This window comes from Ranitomeya imitator, chromosome 1 (assembly GCF_032444005.1).
Source record: "Ranitomeya imitator isolate aRanImi1 chromosome 1, aRanImi1.pri, whole genome shotgun sequence".
NCBI classification, from domain to species: domain Eukaryota; kingdom Metazoa; phylum Chordata; class Amphibia; order Anura; family Dendrobatidae; genus Ranitomeya; species Ranitomeya imitator.
Genome location: NC_091282.1, coordinates 620,855,574 through 620,876,164, shown reverse-complemented (window position 1 = coordinate 620,876,164; position 20,591 = coordinate 620,855,574).

Here is a 20,591-nt window from a genome sequence, read left to right as displayed (position 1 = left end):
GCAGTTTACAATATTCATTAATTGAGAAGCATGAGTGTACTTACTTATTTGCCTCTGTCCCTCACGTGGCCGGTGCTCATAATCTGGGAAAAGGATCCCACAGATGCTCCTCCAAGCAGCCTCTTCCCTGGCCCGGTTAGCATAGTTGGAATCACGTTGGTCCCAAATTTCGGGACCAGGAGCATATCCACATTTATTATGCTTGCCATGCTGCTTGCAACTCCGTGGAGGCATGCGCCAGACTTCCGGGATGTCTGTCTGGCTTTTTCAGCTAATTAGCATGTCTGAGCTTCCTGATTGAGGGCTTGACACATTTCCTGTCACCTGGAGATGTGTGGCATATTTTTCGCAAGTCATACTGCTGGTCCGTGTGTAATCCGTATTTTTTGCACACCCATAGACTTGCATTGGCAAATTTTTGGTGTAGTATGCTGACAAACGCAGCATGTTGCGATTTTCTACGTCCGTAAAATATGGCTGCGAAATATACGCCAGATGTCAGCTGCCCCATAGAGAATCATTGGTCAGTGTGCAATGCATAGTTTTTGCGCCTCTCATATGTCCGTAAAACTCTCTAGTGTGACGCCGGCCTAAGAGACCCACTGTTTAATGGCCCTTTAAGAAGATTAATGCCACCTTATGCCCCTCTAACAATAGGCTCTGTGACTTTAAGACTCTTTCCTTCATTAATGAAACAAGATGTGTCCCCTTATGTGTCACACACCACATGGCCAGCTAGGGTTATTAAATGTTACAATGACATTTCCCAGTGAATGCATTTGTATTGGTTGAAAGCAATGCTAAAGTTGAAAAACGCATCAAAAATGCTGCATATAAACATAGCCCAAGTGATGGAGGAACATTTTGGTCTGGAGTTAATTATTTTGCCTTATATACAAGTCATTACTCTGTAAAGGATGTACCTTAGCATACAGTATTTCCCAGCAAAATCCATTTTGGCTTCTTTTTTGTTTGTTTTTTGATGCACTTATAAAAATGGTGTGAAACTCTGACAACATTACTTACAACTGTGACCTAGGAGTCAGAAATGCTTCCAGGAGCGATCCCCATGATGTTCCTGTGTCATTTGAGCAGAGTTTCCATCATTTTCAGATGTTTTGAGACCTTAAAATATCCCCCGGGGGGATCACGGTAAAAATGCTTTGGGATCCAATAGACTTACATTGGGCTCGTTGCTCAGGTCGAGTACCTGAGTATTCCAATTTGCTCGACCCGAGCAACGAGTACCCAATCATTTTACTGGTCGCTCATCACTAGTCATTACCCTTCATGTTCCTTAACATATTTCCCAGCAAAATCCATTTGGGTTTCAGTTTTGTATGTTTTTTTGGTGCATCTGTAAAAATGGCATGAAACTCTGACAATGTTGTTTACAGCTGTGACCTAGGATTCAGATATGTTTCCAGTGACATTTGCCATGATGATCCTGTGTCATTTGAGCAGTGTTTCCATCATTTTCAGATGTTTTTAGACCTTAAAAGGACCCCCGGGGGTGATTGTGGTAAAAATGTTCGGGTATCCCATAGACTTACATTGGGCTCGTTGTTCTGTCCCAGTACCCGAGTAGTACAATTTGCTCGACCCGAGCAATGAGAACCCAAGCATTTTAGTGCTCGTCCATCACTAGTTGCCCGCCTTCTGTCTGCGGCCAACACACTGCTTCTTCTTGCCTGTTAAGGTTCTACACCTCCCTCCCCCTGTGTGCTGCTGTCCTCATTCTGCATGCCCTCCTGCCAGGTTGGGTCATTTACTATATCATCCACCACCTCGTCTTCAACTTCCGCATCCTGGTACTCCACCTCATTTTCTGGCAATTGTGTCTCATCATCGTCCACCTCTTGTGACACATTCCCACCGTAGCCTTCGTGTGACCGTGGCTGCTCAAATATTTAGGCATCGCTACATGTGATCTCATCTTGCCCCGCTTCAAGTGGACCAGGCGTGAGGTCTGAATCTATAAAAGTCAAAGTGAACAGCTCTTTGGAGTGTCCGAGTGTAGGATCAGTTGTCTCCGGACACTCGGCATGGTGGGAGGGTGGAGGCTCAGGGTAAGGACTCACAGCTATTCAGACTTGACCATGTGGAAGACAGGGTGGTGGTGGTAGTGGCAAAGTGACTGGAAGCATTATCCGCTATCCAACAAACTTTTGACACTGCTCTGGGTTCAATAGTGGTGTTCGGCAGTCTGTTGTGAATTCTGTGGCTGAATTCACTCCTGTGGTCACAAGTGGTACTGCAGCTTCTGAGCTTCCTCCCTCAGGTGTTCTGGTGAGCTCGTTGGCTGCTTTGTTATTTAACTCCACCTGATTCTGTCTTCCTTGCTGTTTGTCAATGTTCCAGTGTTGGATCTGAGCTTCTGGATCTTTCCTGTGGCCTGCTGCTCTGCTTACATAAGTGCTTTTTGCTTTTGTTGCTACTTTTTCTGTCCAGCTTGTCATTTCGTTTTGCTGGAAGCTCTGAGACGCAAAGGGTGTACCGCCGTGCCGTTAGTTCGGCACGGTGGGTCTTTTTGCCCCCTTTGCGTGGTTTTTTGCTTTAGGGTTTTTTGTAGACTGCAAAGTTCTCTTTGCTATCCTCGCTCTATCTAGAATATCGGGCCTCACTTTGCTGAATCTATTTCATCCCTATGTTTGTCTTTTCATCTTGCTAACAGTCATTATATGTGGGGGGCTGCCTTTTCCTTTGGGGTATTTCTCTGAGGCAAGTCAGGCTTGTTTTTCTATCTTCAGGCTAGTCAGCTCCTCAGGCTGTGCCGAGTTGCATAGGTAGTGTCAGGCGCAATCCACAGCTGCCTTTAGTTGTGTTTAGGTTAGGTTCAGGTATTGCGGTCTACAGAGATTCCACGTCTCAGAGCTCGTTCTATTGTTTTTGGGTTATTGTCAGATCACTGTATGTGCTCTGATTGCTGGCACACTGTGTCACTGGATTGCCTACATAACAGTACAAGGAGCCACCCTAATGATTCTCAATAGAGGGAAAAAAGAAGTTCTGACATCATTTTTTTTTCTCAGCTCTGTGTTCAGTCTTTTTTTTCCCCTAGACATTTGGGTGTTTCAGGACACAGGTGTGGACATGGATATTCAGGGTCTGTGCTCTTCAATGGATAATCTCGTTACACATGTACAAAGGATTCAAGATACTATTGATCAGAAATCTATGTTAGAACCAAGAATTCCTATTCCTGATTTGTTTTTTGGTGATAGAACTAAGTTTCTTAATTTCAAAAATAATTGTAAGCTATTTCTGGCCTTGAAACCTCATTCTTCTGGTAATCCTATTCAACAGGTTTTGATTATTATTTCTTTTTTGCGCGGCGACCCTCAGGACTGGGCATTTTCTCTTGCACCAGGAGACCCTGCATTGAGTAATGTCAATGCGTTTTTCCTGGCGCTCGGATTACTTTACGATGAGCCTAATTCAGTGGATCAGGCTGAGAAAAATTTGCTGGCTTTGTGCCAGGGTCAGGATGATATAGAAGTATATTGTCAGAAATTTAGGAAGTGGTCAGTACTCACTCTGTGGAATGAATCTGCGCTGGCAGCTTTGTTCAGAAAGGGTCTCTCTGAGGCTCTTAAGGATGTCATGGTGGGTTTTCCTATGCCTGCTGGTTTAAATGAGTCTATGTCTTTGGCCATTCAGATCGGTCGACGCTTGCACGAGCGTAGATCTGTGCACCATTTGGCGGTATTGTCTAAGATTAAACCTAAGCCTATGCAGTGCGATAGGACTATGACCAGAGTTGAACGGCAAGAACACAGACGTCTGAATGGTCTGTGTTTCTACTGTGGTGATTCCACTCATGCTATTTCTGATTGTCCTAAGCGCACTAAGCGGTTCGATAGGTCTGCCGTCATTGGTACTGTACAATCCAAATTCCTTCTGTCCATTACCTTGATATGCTCTTTGTCATCGTATTCTGTCATGGCGTTTGTGGATTCAGGCGCTGCCCTGAATCTGATGGATTTGGATTATGCTAAACGTTGTGGGTTTTTCTTGGAGCCTTTGCGGTGTCCTATTCCGTTGAGAGGAATTGATGCTACACCTTTGGCCAAGAATAAACCTCAGTACTGGACCCAGCTGACCATGTGCATGGCTCCTGCACATCAGGAAGTTATTCGCTTTCTGGTGCTACATAATCTGCATGATGTGGTCGTGTTGGGGTTGCCATGGCTGCAAACCCATAATCCAGTATTGGATTGGAACTCTATGTCGGTATCCAGCTGGGGTTGTCAGGGGGTACATGGTGATGTTCCATTTTTGTCTATTTCGTCATCCACTCCTTCTGAGGTCCCAGAGTTCTTGTCTGATTATCAGGATGTATTTGAAGAGCCCAAGTCCGATGCCCTACCTCCGCATAGGGATTGTGATTGTGCTATCAATTTGATTCCTGGTAGTAAATTCCCTAAAGGTCGATTATTTAATTTATCCGTGCCTGAACACGCCGCTATGTGCAGTTATGTGAAGGAATCCCTGGAGAAGGGACATATTCGCCCATCGTCATCACCACTGGGAGCAGGGTTCTTTTTTGTAGCCAAGAAGGATGGTTCGCTGAGACCGTGTATTGATTACCGCCTTCTTAATAAGATCACTGTAAAATTTCAGTATCCCTTGCCATTGTTATCTGACTTGTTTGCTCGGATTAAGGGGGCTAGTTGGTTCACTAAGATAGATCTTCGTGGTGCGTATAATCTGGTGAGAATCAGGCAAGGAGATGAATGGAAAACTGCATTTAATACGCCCGAGGGTCATTTTGAGTATCTAGTGATGCCGTTCGGACTTGCCAATGCTCCATCTATGTTTCAGTCTTTTATGCATGACATCTTCCGTGAGTATCTGGATAAATTCCTGATTGTTTACTTGGATGACATTTTGATCTTCTCAAATGATTGGGACTCTCATGTGAAGCAGGTCAGAATGGTTTTCCAGGTCCTGCGTGCTAATTCTTTGTTTGTGAAGGGATCAAAGTGTCTCGTCGGTGTGCAGAAAGTTTCATTTTTGGGGTTCATCTTTTCCCCTTCTACTATCGAGATGGATCCGGTTAAGGTCCAAGCCATCCAGGATTGGACTCAGCCGACATCTCTGAAAAGTCTGCAAAAATTCCTGGGCTTTGCTAATTTTTATCGTCGCTTCATCTGTAATTTTTCTAGCATTGCCAAACCATTGACCGATTTGACCAAGAAGGGTGCTGATTTGGTTAATTGGTCTTCTGCTGCTGTGGAAGCTTTTCAGGAGTTGAAGCATCGTTTTTGTTCTGCCCCTGTGTTGTGTCAACTAGATGTTTCTCTTCCGTTCCAGGTCGAGGTTGATGCTTCTGAGATTGGAGCAGGGGCGGTTTTGTCACAGAGAGGTTCTGGTTGCTCAGTGTTGAAACCATGTGCTTTCTTTTCCAGGAAGTTTTCGGCTGCTGAGCGTAATTATGATGTGGGCAACCGAGAGTTGCTGGCCATGAAGTGGGCATTCGAGGAATGGCGTCATTGGCTTGAAGGAGCTAAGCATCGCGTGGTGGTATTGACTGATCATAAGAACCTTACTTATCTCGAGTCTGCCAAGCGCTTGAATCCTAGACAGGCCCGTTGGTCGTTATTTTTTGCCCGCTTCGATTTTGTGATTTCGTACCTTCCGGGCTCTAAAAATGTGAAGGCGGATGCTCTGTCTAGGAGTTTTGTGCCCGACTCTCCGGGTTCATCTGAGCCGGCGAGTATCCTCAAGGAAGGAGTCATTGTGTCTGCCATCTCCCCTGATTTGCGGCGAGTGTTGCAAAAATTTCAGGCGAATAAACCTGATCGTTGTCCGGCGGAGAAACTGTTCGTCCCTGATAGGTGGACTAGTAAAGTTATCTCTGAACTTCATTGTTCGGTGTTGGCTGGTCATCCTGGAATCTTTGGTACCAGAGAGTTAGTGGCTAGATCCTTCTGGTGGCCATCTCTGTCACGGGATGTACGTACTTTTGTGCAGTCCTGTGGGATTTGTGCTAGGGCTAAGCCCTGCTGTTCACGTGCCAGTGGGTTGCTTTTGCCCTTGCCGGTCCCAAAGAGGCCTTGGACACATATTTCGATGGATTTCATTTCTGACCTTCCCATTTCTCAAAAGATGTCAGTCATTTGGGTGGTCTGTGATCGCTTTTCTAAAATGGTCCATCTGGTGCCCTTGGTTAAATTGCCTTCCTCCTCTGATTTGGTGCCTTTGTTCTTCCAGCATGTGGTTCGTTTGCATGGCATTCCTGAGAATATTGTTTCTGACAGAGGTTCCCAGTTTGTTTCAAGGTTTTGGCGAGCCTTTTGTGGTAGGATGGGCATTGACCTATCTTTTTCCTCGGCTTTCCATCCTCAGACTAATGGCCAGACCGAACGAACCAATCAGACCTTGGAAACATATCTGAGATGTTTTGTTTCTGCAGACCAGGATGATTGGGTGTCCTTTTTGCCGTTGGCTGAGTTCGCCCTTAATAATCGGGCCAGCTCGGCTACCTTGGTCTCTCCATTTTTCTGCAATTCTGGGTTCCATCCTCGTTTCTCTTCAGGACAGGTTGAGTCTTCGGATTGTCCTGGTGTGGATTCTGTGGTGGACAGGTTGCAGCAGATCTGGACTCAGGTAGTGGACAATTTGACCTTGTCCCAGGAGAAGGCTCAACTTTTCGCTAATCGCAGACGCCGTGTGGGTCCCCGACTTCGTGTTGGGGATCTGGTTTGGTTATCTTCTCGTCATATTCCTATGAAGGTTTCCTCTCCTAAATTTAAACCTCGTTTTATTGGTCCGTATAGGATTTCTGAGATTCTCAATCCTGTGTCTTTTCGTCTGACCCTCCCAGACTCCTTTTCCATACATAATGTATTCCATAGGTCGTTGTTGCGGAGATACATGGCACCTATGGTTCCATCTGTTGAGCCTCCTGCCCCGGTTTTGGTGGAGGGGGAATTGGAGTATATTGTGGAGAAAATTTTGGATTCTCGTGTTTCTAGACGGAAACTCCAGTATCTGGTTAAATGGAAGGGTTATGCTCAGGAAGATAATTCCTGGGTTTTTGCCTCTGATGTCCATGCTCCAGATCTTGTTCGTGCCTTTCATGTGGCTCATCCTGGTCGGCCTGGGGGCTCTGGTGAGGGTTCGGTGACCCCTCCTCAAGGGGGGGGTACTGTTGTGAATTCTGTGGCTGAATTCACTCCTGTGGTCACAAGTGGTACTGCAGCTTCTGAGCTTCCTCCCTCAGGTGTTCTGGTGAGCTCGTTGGCTGCTTTGTTATTTAACTCCACCTGATTCTGTCTTCCTTGCTTCTTGTCAATGTTCCAGTGTTGGATCTGAGCTTCTGGATCTTTCCTGTGGCCTGCTGCTCTGCTTAGATAAGTGCTTTTTGCTTTTGTTGCTACTTTTTCTGTCCAGCTTGTCATTTCGTTTTGCTGGAAGCTCTGAGACGCAAAGGGTGTACCGCCGTGCCGTTAGTTCGGCACGGTGGGTCTTTTTGCCCCCTTTGCGTGGTTTTTTGCTTTAGGGTTTTTTGTAGACTGCAAAGTTCTCTTTGCTATCCTCGCTCTATCTAGAATATCGGGCCCCACTTTGCTGAATCTATTTCATCCCTACGTTTGTCTTGTCATTATATGTGGGGGGCTGCCTTTTCCTTTGGGGTATTTCTCTGAGGCAAGTCAGGCTTGTTTTTCTATCTTCAGGCTAGTCAGCTCCTCAGGCTGTGCCGAGTTGCATAGGTAGTGTCAGGCGCAATCCACAGCTGCCTTTAGTTGTGTTTAGGTTAGGTTCAGGTATTGCGGTCTAAAGAGATTCCACGTCTCAGAGCTCGTTCTATTGTTTTTGGGTTATTGTCAGATCACTGTATGTGCTCTGATTGCTGGCACACTGTGTCACTGGATTGCCTACATAACAGCAGTCCCCTAGTATTGTAATTCGTACAGGAAGGTTGGGCGAGAAGATGTGGGTGTTTGAATAAGTACCCTGAAAAGTTTTAGAATTCACTAAATAGCACCAATTAAAACATAATTTTTAATATAATAATACAAAAAATATACGATACCAATATATATAATTTTAATCCCTTATGATCTGGGTCTGTATTGAAAAATAATAATACAGTAGAAGGGAAGGAAAAGATCACCCTATTAAATTACTATGGATTCCCTTCCTACCAGCGGAGGTTGGCACCCTTCAACCTGCGCAATGGCGCCCCCGCTCACCAACGGCTCTCCCTCCCTGTCCCTAATAAACCCTATCAAGATACAGTACAAAAAGACAACAAATTGGATCATATGTGTTAATGCAAGCCCAATAGTCTACCTCTGGTATACCATATGGCACGTGCAATATATCATGGAGGGAGGCTAAAATGCAAACACCAAGAAAAAATAGGCAGATATAAATATTGCATGTATTCCCAGATGCAAAGATATATCGAAATAAGGCACAAAAAAAAAGTGCAGAATTCTTTGTGTGCAGATTTCAAAATGGTATCTTAATAGGTATATCTTATATCATCACCATATAGTATACATCATGGTGTCTCATCATATGCACCATGCACCATCACTTAATTTAAATGAACTAGATATTCATATTGCACTTTGCCCCAATAAAGATCCAGGTATATACGTAGCAAACAAGATCCCATAATATAAAAAATCTAAAGGATCATACCTAATACCTAAGGTAGCAGACAAAAGGTTTGTTATTATAAACTGCACAATCAAATCAGAGCCAATGCCCTTCATTTAGGAGATCAAATACCCCATAGTAGAATTAATTTCCAAAGAAAGACAGTATGTATATTTCTCGACACGTTTCCCCAATTAGTTGGTTCTTCAGAAGAACATAGTGGTGCATTGCCCAAAAATAATTAGACTTATCTCAGATAGAAGGCAGCGTGGGAATGATACCCGTCCGCATGTGTCAAAGGAATTGGTATCTGCCGTATTTTACTCTCCCTTTTTCCCCTGCCTTTAAGGCGTCCTTAGGGATCATTTCTCGATAAACATAATGACCATATCCCATTCATGGAACACAAATGTGGCACCCCAGGGTCCTGGTCATCACAGAAGCATTGCTGTCCTCACGGAGAGAGTGCTTTTACGTTTGGAAGCGATGAAGGATATCTCTTTATCTGGTAATCACAATGCACACAATATGTTCACTCTCCAGGCCAGAAGGGGGAGCTGTAAACCTGTTTAACCCCTTAGTGACAGAGCCAATTTGGTACTTAATGACCGAGCCAATTTTTGCAATTCTGACCACTGTCACTTTATGAGGTTATAACTCTGGAACGCTTCAACGGATCCCGCTGATTCTGAGATTGTTTTTTCGTGACATATTGTTCTTCATGTTAATGGTAACATTTTTTCGATATTACTTGCGATTATTTATGAAAAAAACGGAAATATGGCGAAAAATTTTAAAATTTTGCAATTTTCAAACTTTGTATTTTTATGCCCTTAAATCAGAGAGATATGTCACGAAAAATAGTTAATAAATAACATTTCCCACATGTCTACTTTACATCAGCACAATTTTGGAAACAAAATTTTTTTTTGTTAGGGAGTTATAAGGGTTAAAAGTTGACCAGCAATTTCTCATTTTTACAACACCATTTTTTTTTAGGGACCACATCACATTTGAAGTCATTTTGAGGGGTCTATATGATAGAAAATAATGAAGTGTGACACCATTCTAAAAACTACACCCCTCAAGGTTCTCAAAACCACATTCAAGAAGTTTATTAACCCTTTACGTGCTTCACAGGAACTGAAACAATGTGGAAGGAAAAAATGAACATTTAACTTTTTTTTGCAAACATCTTAATTCAGAACCATTTTTTTTATTTTCACAAGTGTAAAAACAGAAATGTAACCATAAATTTTGTTATGCAATTTCTCCTGAATACTCCAATACCCCATATGTGGGGGTAAAACACTGTTAGGGCGCACCGCAGAACTTAGAAGTGAAGGAGCGCCGTTTTACTTTTTCAATGTTGAATTGGCTGGAATTGAGATTGGATGCCATGTCGCGTTTGGAGAGCCCCTGATGTGCCTAAACAGTGGAAACCCCCCACAAGTGACACCATTTTGGAAACTAGACCCCTTAAGGAACTTATCTAGATGTGTGGTGAGCACTTTGAACCCCCAAGTGCTTCACAGAAGTTTATAACGTAGAGCCGTGAAAATAAAAAAATCGCTTTTGTTTACACAAAAATGATCTTTTTGCCCACAAATTCTTATTTTCACAAGGGTAACAGGAGAAATTAGACCACAAAAGTTGTTGTGCGATTTCTCCTGAATACGTCGATACCCCATATGTGAGGGTAAACCACTGTTTGGGCGCACCGCAGAGCTTGGAAGTGAAGGAGCGCCGTTTTACTTTTTCAATGTAGAATTGGCTGGAATTGAGATTGGACGCCATGTCGCGTTTGGAGAGCCCCTGATGTGCCTAAACAGTGGAAACCCCCCACAAGTGACACCATTTTGGAAACTAGACCCCTTAAGGAACTTATCTAGATGTGTGGCGAGCACTTTGAACCCCCATGTGCTTCACAGAAGTTTATAACGTAGAGCCGTGAAAAAAAAAATCGCATTTTTTCTACAAAAATGATCTTTTTGCCCACAAATTTTTATTTTCACAAGGGTAACAGGAGAAATTAGACCACAAAAGTTGTTGTGCAATTTCTCCTGAGTACGCTGATACCCAATATGTGGGGGTAAACCACTGTTAGGACGCACCGCAGAGCTTGGAAGAGAAGGAGTGCCGTTTTACTTTTTCAATGTAGAATTGGCTGGAATTGAGATCGGACGCCATGTCGCGTTTGGAGAGCCCCTGATGTGCCTAAACAGTAGAAATCCCCCACAAGTGACCCCATTTTGGAAACTAGACCCCCCATGGAACTTATCTAGATGTGTGGTGAGAACCTTGAATGCCCAAGTGCTTCACAGAAGTTTATAATGCAGAGCCGTGAAAATAAAAAATATTTTTTTTTTCCACAAAAAAGATATTGTAGCCCCCAAGTTTTTATTTTTACAAGGGTAACAAGAGAAATTGGACCCCAAAAGTTGTTGTCCAATTTGTCTTGAGTATGCTGGTACCCCATATGTGGGGGTAAACCACTGTTTGGGCGCACGGCAGAGCTCGGAAGGAAGGAGCGCCGTTTTGGAATGCAGACTTTGATAGAATGGTCTGCGGGTATTATGTTGCATTTGCAGAGCCCCTGATGTACCTAACCAGTAGAAACCCTCCACAAGTGACCCCATTTTGGAAACTAGACCCCCAAGGAACTTATCTAGATGTGTGGTGAGAACTTTGAATGCCCAAGTGCTTCACAGAAGTTTAGAATGCAGAGTCGTGAAAATAAAAAATATTTTTTTTTCACAAAAAAGATTTTGTAGCCCCCAAGTTTTTATTTTCACAAGGGTAACAGGAGAAATTGGACTGCAATAGTTGTTGTCCAATTTATCCCGAGTACGCTGATGTGCCATATGTGGGGGTAAACCACTGTTTGGGCGCACGGCAGAGCTCGGAAGGGAAGGTGCGCCTTTTTGGAATGCAGACTTTGATAGAATGGTCTGTGGGCATTATGTTGCGATTGCAGAGCCCCTGATATACCTAAACTGTAGTAACCCCCCACAAGTGACCCCATTTTGGAAACTAGACCCCCCAAGGAACTTATCTAGATGTGTGGTGAGAACTTTGAATGCCCAAGTGCTTCACAGAAGTTTAGAATGCAGAGTCGTGAAAATAAAAAAAAATTTTTTTTTTCACAAAAAAGATTTTGTAGCCCCCAAGTTTTTATTTTCACAAGAGTAGCAAGAGAAATTGGACCCCAGAAGTTGTTGTCCAATTTATCCCGAGTACGCTGATGCCCCATATGTGGGGGTAACCCACTGTTTGGGCGCACGGCAGAGCTCAGAAGGGAGGGAGCGCCATTTGACTTTTTGAGCGCAAAATTGGCTGTCGTGTTTGGAGACCCCCTGATGTACCTAAACAGTGGAAACCCCCCAATTCTAGCTCCAACCCCTAACCCTAATCCCAACCTGATCCATAATCCTAATCACTAACCCTAACCATAATCACAACCCTTACCCCAAAACAACCCTAATGTCAACCCTAACCATAACCCTAATCAAAACCCTAAATCCAACACACCCCTAATCCTAATCTCAACCCTAACCTCAAACCTAACCCTAATCCCAATACACCCCTAATCACAACCCTAACCTTAACCCTAATCCCAAACCTAACCCTAATCCCAAGCGTAACCCTAATGCCAACCCTAACCCTAATACCAACCCTAATCCAAACCCTAAACCTAATCCCAGCTCTAACCCTAACTTTAGCCCCAACCCTAGCCCTAACTTTAGCCCCAACCCTAACCCTAGCCCTAAGGCTACTTTCACACTTGCGTTGTTTGGCATTCCGTCGCAATCCGTCGTTTTGGACAAGAAACGGATCCTGCAAATGTGCCCGCAAGATGCGTTTTTTGCCCATAGTATTGCCGACGGATCGTGACGGATGGCCACACGTCGCGTCCGTCGTGCACTGGATCAGTTGTGTTTTGGCGGAGCGTCGGCACAAAAAAACGTTCAATGAAACGTTTTTTTGTACGTCGCATCCGCCATTTCTGACCGCGCATGCGTGGCCGTAACTCCGCCCCCTCCTCCCCAGGACATAGATTGGGCAGCGGATGCGTTGAAAAACTACAGCTGCTGCCCACGTTGTGCACAATTTTCACAACGTGCGTTGGTATGTCGGGCCGACGCATTGCGACGGCCCCGTACCGACGTAAGTGTGAAAGAAGCCTAACCCTAAATTTAGCCCCAACCCTAACCCTAAATTTAGCCCCAACCCTAACCCTAAATTTAGCCCCAACCCTAGCCCTAACCCTAGCCCTAACCCTACCCCTAACCTAACCCTACCCCTAACCTAACCCTACCCCTAACCCTACCCCTAACCCTAACCTAACCCTACCCTTAACCCTAACCTAACCCTAGCCGTAACCCTACCCCTAACCTAACCCTACCCCTAACCTAACCCTAGCCGTAACCCTACCCCTAACCTAACCCTAGCCCTAACCCTACCCCTACCCTAACCCTAGCCGTAACCCTACCCCTACCCTAACCCTACCCCTAACCCTACCCCTAACCCTACCCCTAACCCTAACCCTACCCCTAACCCTACCCCTACCCTAACCCTACCCCTAACCCTACCCCTACCCCTAACCCTACCCCTAACCCTACCCCTGACCCTAACCCTAATTTTAGCCCTAACCGCTGTTCTCCTGCCTGCCGGCAGATGGAGACAGATGGCGGGCGCACTGGGCATGCGTCCGCCATGTTCTTCTGCCGGCGGCCAGGAGGAGCAGCAAGAGGATCCAGGGACCTAGGTGAGTATGCTAGGGTCCCCGAATCCCCCTATTTCTCTGTCCTCTGATGTGCGATCACATAAGAGGACAGAGAATTACACTTTACTTTTTTTTTTTTTTTTTGCGGTCGCCGGTAAACAGTTAATTACCGGCGATCGCAAAACAGGGGTCGCTAAAACCGACCGCCGATCATGCTCTTTGGGGTCACGGCTACCCCAGGCAGCCGAGACCCCAAAGATTCTCCCGGTGCCGGCCGGCGGGCGCACTGTGCATGCGCCCGCCATTTTGAAGATGGCGGCGCCCACCGGGAGACACGAGGAGCATCGGGGGAGCTAGGTGAGTATTGGGGGGCCACCTGGGACCCCTTTTCTCTGTCCTCCGATGTGCGATCACATCGGAGGACAGAGAAATTAAAAAGAGATCGCTTTTTTTTTTTTTTTTTTTTTTTGCGATCGCCGGTAAACGGTTAATTACCGCCGATCGCAAATGCGGGGAGGGTTAAAAACCCCCCGAATCATGTTCTCTGGGGTCTCGGCTACCCTTGGCAGCCGAGACCCCGGAGAAAATCGGCCTGTGGGGGGCGCTATGCACTTTTTCCACAGCGCCGTTAATTAACGGCGCTGTGGTTTAAGTACCCTTAGCGGCCGCCGTTAAAAGGAGTATCGGCGGTCGCTAAGGGGTTAAGGTGAACTCCCCTATAAATACATTCTGTTCTGGAGGGAAAGTGTCAGAGTTCAGTGAGTTCAGTCAGAGAGTTCCTGTCAGAGAGACAGAGGGAAAGGAAGCAGAGGGGCCGTGTAGCCACAGTTGCTACAGATCTTGAGAAGAGAAGAACAGTGAGGACCTTATCTGAAGCCATAGGCAGTAAGGGACTACAACACCACTGCGCTATAGGAAGGCTTTTAACTCCACCTGGTAAAGGGACTCTGCATTCGCTTCCAAGCTGGCCGGTCCCTGCCTGCCCCGTGATCTGGTGCCCTGGACTGTGGCTGCTGAAGTCTTCAATAAACCAGGTAAAGAGACTGCAACCTGTGTCCTCGCTCTTCACTGCGCCATTCACCATCTCCCATCTACACACCGGGAGCCCTAGGGATACACTTCACCTGTGGGAAGTTATACCATCTAACTGCCATAACATCACCCCAGAGGACCCCTTAAAGCACCGTCGGTCCCCACTGACCAAATACCACAGGTGGCGTCACGAACATAAACTTTAATCAACATCTCTTTTACATGGGCGCCCAGGGCCACGGAGCGGGTCACCACCGTGACATCCCCCTGTGAACACTGGGCCCGGTACCGGGTACCCCACGGCCCTGGCGGGCGACTCACAAACCATCTCACGCATGCGCACATAGTTATCTGAATACCGGAACAATATATTGAACGGAACGCACTGTGTGGTTCACTGTACGCCTGCTTCATGGAGCGCCTCACATCAACGTACATATAAATCTAGTGGGACGCCTCAGATTAGCGTAATGTTTGTAAGGCGTCCTCGCACATATGTCATGGAGCGCCTCATATCAATGTGAGTAACAATAGTAACTATTTCAGGCACTGTGCGTTCCATTCAAAATAAAGATAACTATGTGCGCATGTGTGGTGCCCCAGAGTCCTGGTCGTCACAGTAGCATTGCTTTCCTCACAGGGAGAGTGATGTTACATTTTGAAGCGATGAAGGAGATCTTTTATCAGGTAACCACTATGCTTACAACATGTTCACACTCAAAGCCAGAAGGAGGAGCTCTAAGCCTAGTTTAGGGTGAACGCCCCTATAAATACAGTACATCCTGATCTGGAGGGAAATAGTTCAGTTTCAGTTCAGAAAGTGAGAGACACAGAAGAGAGCAGACCGACATAGAGTGTCAGAAGGTCTGAAGGGGCCTGTAGTTTGAAGTACTGCAGCCCCTAGAGGAAGAGACATACAGAAAGTTGAGAGTGAAGCACATGAGAGTAACATCAGGGGAGACCAGCTAAGATCAGGCTGCCTCCCTCTGAAGCACAGATAACCGGTAGCCGGACCACCAAGGTTGTAAGGACTATACGACTTACAGCAGAAACCGGCAGGACAGCTGAATTGCAAATTATCTGTCCCCACACACACCTGAAGACACAGTGACACCTTTAGAGCCCGGGGCGTGCTAGAGTCCCTATAAACAGGCTCAAGTCACCTGTCATACGGGTTATGTCCTATCCTATACGGGGGACAAAGAGAGAACATCTGTGAGGACCTTATCTAAAGCCATAGGCAGTGATAGACTATAACACCACCGCGCTAGAGGAAGGCTTTTAACTCCACTTGGTAAAGGGGACTCTGGATTCGCTTCCAAGCCGGCCAGACTCTGCCTGCCCTGTGATCTGGTGCCCTGGACTGTGGCTGCCTGAAGTCTTCTGTAAACAAGGTAAAGAGACTGCAAACCTGTGTCCTCGTTCCTTACTGCGCCATTTACCATCTTCCATCTATACATCGGGAGCCCTGGGGATACACTTCACCTGTGGGAAGTTATACCATCTAGCTGCCATAACATCACCCCAGAGGATCCCTTAACCCCTTCCCGACCTTTGACGCCACGTAGGCGTCATGAAAGTCGGTGCCATTCCGACCCATGACGCCTATGCGGCGTCATGGAAAGATCGCGTCCCTGCAGATCGGGTGAAAGGGTTAACTCCCATTTCACCCGATCTGCAGGGACAGGGGGAGTGGTAGTTTAGCCCAGGGGGGGTGGCTTCACCCCCTCGTGGCTACGATCGCTCTGATTGGCTGTTGAAAGTGAAACTGCCAATCAGAGCGATTTGTAATATTTCACCCATTATAACGGGTGAAATATTACAATCCAGCCATGGCCGATGCTGAAATATCATCGGCCATGGCTGGAAATACTAGTGTGCCCCCACCCCACCCCTCCGATCGCCCCCCCAGCCCTCCGATCTGGCCGGTACACTGCTCCGGCTCCCCTCCGTCCAGTGCTCCGCTCCCCCCCGTGCTCTTGTCCGCTCCCCCCGTGCTCCAATCACCCCCCCGTGCTCCAATCACCCCCCCTGCACTCCGATCCACCCCCCCGGTGCTCCGTTCCACCCCCCCGTGCTCCATTCCAGCCCCCCCGTGCTCCGTTCCACGCCCCCCTTGCTCCGTTCCACCCCTCCCGCACTCCGATTCCCCCCCCCGTGCTCTGATCCCCCCCCCCCGTGGTCCCCCCCACCCCATCATACTTACCGATCCAGCCGGGGTCCCGTCCGTCTTCTCCCTGGGCGCCGTCATCTTCCAAAATGGCGGGCGCATGCGCAGTGCGCCCGCCGAATCTGCCGGCCGGCAGATTCGTTCCAAAGTGCATTTTGATCACTGAGATATAATCTATCTCAGTGATCAAAATAAAAAAAATAATAAATGACCCCCCCCCCCCTTTGTCACCCCCATAGGTAGGGACAATAAAAAAATAAAGAAATTTTTTTTTTTCCACTAATGTTAGAATAGGGTTAGGGTTAGGGTTAGGGGTAGGGTTAGGGGTAGGGTTAGGGGTAGGGTTAGGGTTAGGGGTAGGGTTAGGGCTAGGGTTAGGGTTAGGGCTAGGGGTAGGGTTAGGGCTAGGGGTAGGGGTAGGGTTAGGGTTAGGGTTAGGGCTAGGGGTAGGGTTAGGGTTAGGGCTAGGGTTAGGGTTTCGGTATGTGCACACGTATTCTGGTCCTCTGCGGATTTTTCCGCTGCGGATTTGATAAATCCGCAGTGCTAAACCGCTGCGGATTTATGGCGGATTTACCGCGGTTTTTCTGCGCATTTCACTGCGGTTTTACAACTGCGATTTTCTATTTGAGCAGTTGTAAAACCGCTGCGGAATCCGCACAAAGAAGTGACATGCTGCGGAATGTAAACCGCTGCGTTTCCGTGCAGTTTTTCCGCAGCATGGGCACAGCGATTTTTGTTTCCCGTAGGTTTACATTGAACTGTAAACTCATGGGAAACTGCTGCGGATCCGCAGCGTTTTCCGCAGCGTGTGCACATACCTTTAGAATTAGGCTATGTGCACACGGTGCGGATTTGGCTGCGGATTCGCAGCAGTGTTCCATCAGGTTTACAGTACCATGTAAACATATGGAAACCAAATCCGCTGTGCCCATGGTGCAGAAAATACCACGCGGAAACGCTGCGTTGTATTTTCCGCAGCATGTCAATTCTTTGTGCGGATTCCGCAGCGTTTTACACCTGTTCCTCAATAGGAATCCGCAGGTGAAATCCGCACAAAAAACACTGGAAATCCGCGGAAAATCCGCAGGTAAAACGCAGTGCCTTTTACCCGCGGATTTTTCAAAAATGGTGCGAAAATATCTCACACGAATCCGCAACGTGGGCACATAGCCTTAGGGTTAGGGTTGGAATTAGGGTCGTGGTTATGGTTAGGGGTGTGTTGGGGTTAGGGTTGTGGTTAGGGGTGTGTTGCGGTTAGGGTTGTGTTTAGGGTTATGGCTACAGTTGGGATTAGGGTTAGGGGTGTGTTGGGGTTAGTGTTGGAGGTAGAATTGAGGGGTTACCACTGTTTAGGCACATCAGGGGTCTCCAAACGCAACATGGCGCCACCATTGATTCCAGCCAATCTCGTATTCAAAAAGTCAAATGGTGCTCCCTCACTTCCGAGCCCTGACGTGTGCCCAAACAGTGGTTTACCCCCACATATGGGGTACCAGCATACTCAGGACAAACTGCGCAACAATTACTGGGGTCCAATTTCTCCTGTTACCCTTGTGAATCAAAAAAAATGCTTGCTAAAACATAATTTTTGAGGAAAGAAAAATGATTTTTTATTTTCACGGCTCTGCGTTGTAAACGTCTGTGAAGCACTTGGGGGTTCAAAGTGCTCACCACATATCTAGATAAGTTCCTTGGGGGTCTAATTTCTAAAATGGGGTCACTTGTGGGGGTTTCTACTGTTTAGGCACACCAGGGGCTCTGCAAACGCAACGTGACACCCGCAGACCATTCCATCAAAGTCTGCATTTCAAAAGTCACTACTTCCCTTCTGAGCCCCGACGTGTGCCCAAACAGTGGTTTACCCCCACTCATGGGGTATCAGCGTACTCAGGAGAAACTGGACAACAACTTTTGGGGTCCAATTTCTCCTGTAACCCTTGGGAAAATAAAAAATTCTGGGCTAAATAATTATTTTTGAGGAAAGAAAACGTATTTATTATTTTCACGGCTCTGCATTATAAACTTCTATGAAGCACTTGGGGGTTCAAAGTGCTCACCACACATCTAGATAAGTTCCTTTCGGGGTCTAGTTTCCAAAATGGGGTCACTTGTGGGGGGTTTCTACTGTTTAGGCACATCAGGGGCTCTGCAAACGCAACGTGACGCCCGCAGAGCATTCCATCAAAGTCTGCATTTCAAAACGTCACTACTTCAATTCCAAGCCCCGGCATGTGCCCAAACAGTAGTTTACCCCCACATATGGGGTATCACCATACTCAGGAGAAACTGGACAACAAATATTGGGGTCAAATTTCTCCTGTTACCCTTGGGAAAATTAAAAAATTCTGGGCTAAATAATTATTTTTGAGGAAAGAAAACGTATTTATTATTTTCACGGCTCTGCATTATAAACTTCTATGAAGCGCTTGGGGGTTCAAAGTGCTCACCACACATCTAGATAAGTTCCTTTTGGGGTCTAGTTTCCAAAATGCGGTCACTTGTGGGGGGTTTCTACTGGTAAGCCACATCAGGGGCTCTGCAAACGCAACGTGACGCCCACAGAGCATTCCATCAAAGTCTGCATTTCAAAACGTCACTACTTCACTTCCGAGCCTCGGCATGTGCCCAAACAGTGGTTTACCCCCACATATGGGGTATCAGCGTACTCAGGAGAAACTGGACAACAACTTTTGGGGTCCAGTTTCTTCTGTAACCCTTGGGAAAATAAAAAATTCTGGGCTAAATAATTATTTTTGAGGAAAGAAAACGTATTTATTATTTTCACGGCTCTGCATTATAAACTTCTATGAAGCACTTGGGGGTTCAAAGTGCTCACCACACATCTAGATAAGTTCCTTTGGGGGTCTAGTTTCCAAAATGGGGTCACTTGTGGGGGGTTTCTACTGTTAAGCCACATCAGGGGCTCTGCAAACGCAACGTGACGCCCACAGAGCATTCCATCAAAGTCTGCATTTCAAAACGTCACTACTTCACTTCCGAGCCCCGGCATGTGCCCAAACAGTGATTTACCCCCACATATGGGGTATCAGCGTACTCAGGAGAAACTGGACAACAACTTTTGGGGTCAAATTTCTCCTGTTACCCTTGGGAAAATAAAAAATTGCAGGCTAAAAGATCATTTTTGAGAAAATAATTTTTTTTTTTTTCATGGCTCTGCGTTATAAACTTCTGTGAAGCACTTGGGGGTTCAAAGTCCTCACCACACATCTAGATTAGTTCCTTTGGGGGTCTAGTTTCCAAAATGGTGTCATTTCTGGGGGATCTCCAATGTTTAGGCACACAGGGGCTCTCCAAACGTGACATGGTGTCCGCTAATGATTGGAGCTAATTTTCCATTTAAAAAGCCAAATGGCGTGCCATCCCTTCCGAGCCCTGCCGTGCGCCCAAACAGTGGTGTACCCCCACATATTGGGTATCTGCGTACTCAGGACAAACAGGACAACAATATTTGGGGTCCAATTTCTCCTATTATCCTTGGCAAAATAGGAAATTCCAGGCTAAAAAATCATTTTTGAGGAAAGAAAAATTATTTTTTATTTTCATGGCTCTGCGTTATAAACTTCTGTGAAGCACCTGGGGGTTTAAAGTGCTCAATATGCATCTAGATAAGTTCCTTGGGGGGTCTAGTTTCCAAAATGGGGTCACTTGTGGGGGATCTCCAATGTTTAGGCACACAGGGGCTCTCCAAATGCGACATGGTGTCCGCTAACAATTGGAGCTAATTTTCCATTCAAAAAGTCAAATGGCGCGCCTTCCCTTCCGAGCCCTGCCGAGTGCCCAAACAGTGGTTTACCCCCACATATGAGGTATCGACGTACTCGGGAGAAATTGCCCAACAAATTTTATGATCCATTTTACCCTACTGCCCATGTGAAAATGAAAAAATTGAGGCGAAAAGAATTTTTTTGTGAAAAAAAAGTACTTTTTCATTTTTACAGATCAATTTGTGAAGCACCTGAGGGTTTAAAGTGCTCACTAGGCATCTAAATAAGTTCCTTGGGGGGTCTAGTTTCCAAAATGGGG